Below are 3,453 nucleotides of genomic sequence, written 5' to 3' on the forward strand. Positions count from 1 at the left end.
TGAGAAACGTTGCTTCTTGCGAAATTTCATGATTGTAGGTCAACGAGAAGTTTCCTATAGATTTTGATGTGTGAGTCTGTGAGTATCAAAATATGTGACATTCCAAGATGCTACTCCAGGCGGGTGCAAAATGAATGTGTGCAATGGAAAATAATAAACGCTCTGCCCCTTATTATGAGTCCGCGGTCTAATATCAATAATGCGAAATGACTGACATCATGTAAGTACCAAACACTAGAAGACACTACTTTCAAAGATGATCTACGACGGTGTGGAACCTCAGTGGAAATAAACTAACGCGATCACAGCTATTTAGCTTTTATAGCACTAACAAGCCGAAGCAATTTTCGATATCACTGTATGTACTGCGTCCGGTGCGTCAAAGTGATGGTTCTCGTATTCGTCTGCAACGATGGAAGAACTCCAGCCACAAATAAACCCTTTCAAACACTAGGACAGCAGAAGGTGGTCCTCTAACTAATATAATCTAATACTGTCTTCTCCTCTCTGTGTTCTACAGACGAGAAATGCGAACTCCAAGCCACAAGGACGGAGTTCAGATAACGTCTCAACGTAAGTATAGGCAAAGGAAGTGATCTCAAATACTGAATGTTGCGTACTCAATGACGACTTCCAACTCGGACGTGAAGTCCAGAATCGTATAGGTTCGCAACAGTAGACTGCCTAACAGTTCTAACTATAAACTCTCCTGAGAGCAAAGACAGCAAGTCCGCCTGTACCAAGAAAGCTAATATCGAGCGACCGTCACACACGGGCGCTCACAACGGAAGACCTCGTCTCTCCACCGCTGGCTTCCCAGCAAGGCTCGGCTCCCCACCCTCGTAATTCCGAAAACGAATCATATTCCCGAAACCACGAAATATTCTCCCTCTCTGTAGATACTTCCGAACCAACCATGCATGTGTTTCAATTACACCCATCGCATCTTCTTCAAACACCTACTGAATCTTACGAATTGTTTCGCTTTGAGAATCACCAAGCTTTTGACAAAATCTGATGAAGTATCTTTGCTCAACACGTTCAGTCATCTTGAGAGAATTGGCAATCCGATGAACACGTGTAGCATCTCACGCAGCAACGGACAGGCAGAAACTGACTCGCTGGAAGGCGGAGACAAAGTTCACGCATGCGCATAAAGGTCTCTTCCTTCACTGTGTACAGTGGCGCTGCGCTATTGTCTCTATTTTGCGCGGAAAAATCGAAGGTTGGATACTTTTTAGACAGACCTTTTATATAGGTTGAGTCTTGCATAGAAGATAACAGCATCAATGCTATTTATTTAAATATCGATATTTAAATAAATAAATAGCATGTAAAAAGTGGCCGGTTGCTGTTATCTTCTATGTAAGAGTCAACCTATATTTTGTACACAGCCGCGGGCTCAAAATGTCAATTTTTGACAAAACAGTATTGAAACAATTTATTTGCTTTCTATTACTGTGTCATTGAGCAAATAAAATCAGAAACTTATTTATTTGTTAGCTCATTAGATCATGTACAGTACTGTCACTTCGACATTGAACACCTCAATTGTATGGTTATACTGTATTTACTAAAATTTTCTCACTTTATTTTATACATTATGACTTGTCATTTATTCGTACAGTTATAAAACATTCATGAGTTGCATATTTCATTTGTAAATGGCAAATTAAAACAATACTATTCCATATTAATAAAACGTTCTCCTGTTGAATAGGAGTGATACTATATATGTATCCATAATCACATCTCAAACTTTTTCACATATTTTAGACATTTGTCGTCCAGTGCAGCAAGTTTACGAGGAAAAACCTATTCTCATACAATGGTACGCTTCTGAGTAAAAATCGTTGGAAATAACTGAGCCTGCGTGGTTTCCAAGACGACGCTTCCTCGTTCCTCTCAGCTGCGTCCAAGATTTTTCGTAGTTTCCGAAGTATAATCCTTCCCGTCCGGCTACAAAACCAGCCGGTCGCGACTCCATTGTGCCCCAGCGCTCAGGTGTCACAATGTTCGTCTTGCTACTTCCTGCGTTTAAGCAGGACCAACACACCTGTGTGGGCCTTCCAACCTGGGCTTGAGTTCCGCCTGCCGTTTCATTTCAACTGTTGTTCCAAGCTCTACTAGTTGTATAATGATAATAAAGACACTCCATTACCTTTCATGTAATAAAAAAAAAGAAAGCACTCCGTCTTCAGGCCACTAGTGGCCCATCGGGACCATCCGACCGCCTTGTCATCCCCCGCTGAGGATGCAGATAGGAGGGGCATGTGGTCAGCACACCGCTCTTCCGGTCATTATGATGGTTGTCTTTGACCGGAGCCGCTACTATTCATTCGAGTAGCTCCTCAGTTGGCATCACGAGGCTGAGTGCACCCCGAAATATGGCAACAGCTCGTGGCCGCCCGAATGGTCATCCATCCAAGTGCCGGCCACGCCCGACAGCGCTTAACTTCGGTGATCTGACGGGAACCGATGTATCCACTGGGGCATGGCCGTTGCCTTTCATGTAATAAGCATTACTAATTACTTAGATGGTACCGGCCGCGGTGGCCGCGCGGTTCTAGGGGCTTCTGTCCGGAACCGCGCGACTGCTACGGTCGCAGGTTCGAATCCTGCCTCGGGCATGGATGTGTGTGATGTCCTTAGGTTAGTTAGGTTTCAGTAATTCTAAGTTCTAGGGGAATGATGACCTCAGATGTTAAGCCCTATAGTGCTCAGAGCCATTTGAACCATTTGAACTTAGAAGGTGTACGTGACAATGTCAGTTTCCTTTATATATTCATACATACGATGTACAACCTATCACCTGATTCCTTGTGTTTGTAGATCACGGATGTGGATCAGTTCTTGTAAGGTGCGAAATTATAGCCATCTTACAACATAAATGGTCGTATCTTTTGATTGTATTAATTTAAAAGTTTAAATTTTTTATACTACGCAGGCACAATGTACCTCAGTTTTTGACTTAAATTGGAACTTGATAAGTCTGCCGTTCCTGAGAAAGAAGGGATAACCAATGGACAGAGAGTCGGATGGAAAAAAATAACAAGAATATTTTTTTCGTTTTGTATCACTATAAATTAACAGTTTTCGAATTTTTCCTTTACTTTTGATTGGAAATATGTCTTCTTCTCACCTGAACCACGCCCCCCTTTCTCACAATATATAAGTCGCTCTCAGACACCCGACCAGTCAGTCGGCAAGACTCAGCGGAGCAGCGCCTCTGAGGAAGTCCAGCGTAGTCCTGGACGAAACGTAAGGAGCAGAAAAGTTCTTGGACCACGACCTCACATCCCGGAAAGTATATCAACAGCCGATCGTACAAGGGTTCCGTTTTTGTCGATTGAGGTACGGACCCCTAAACAACTGCACTTTTATACAGACAACGTTAATGTTGTCCGCGTAACAAGAAACCTTCTTCCTACTCACATCAGAAGTAAATTCAAA

General features: G+C 42.9%; 1 pseudogene; it reads right to left on the minus strand.

The window, feature by feature from the left end:
• Positions 1-2,388: 2,388 nt before the first annotated feature.
• Positions 2,389-2,506, minus strand: LOC124616910 (annotated as a pseudogene).
• Between the last annotated feature and the right edge of the window lie 947 nt (positions 2,507-3,453).

Source organism: Schistocerca americana, chromosome 5 (genome assembly GCF_021461395.2).
Source record: "Schistocerca americana isolate TAMUIC-IGC-003095 chromosome 5, iqSchAmer2.1, whole genome shotgun sequence".
Classification (NCBI taxonomy): Eukaryota; Metazoa; Arthropoda; class Insecta; order Orthoptera; family Acrididae; genus Schistocerca; species Schistocerca americana.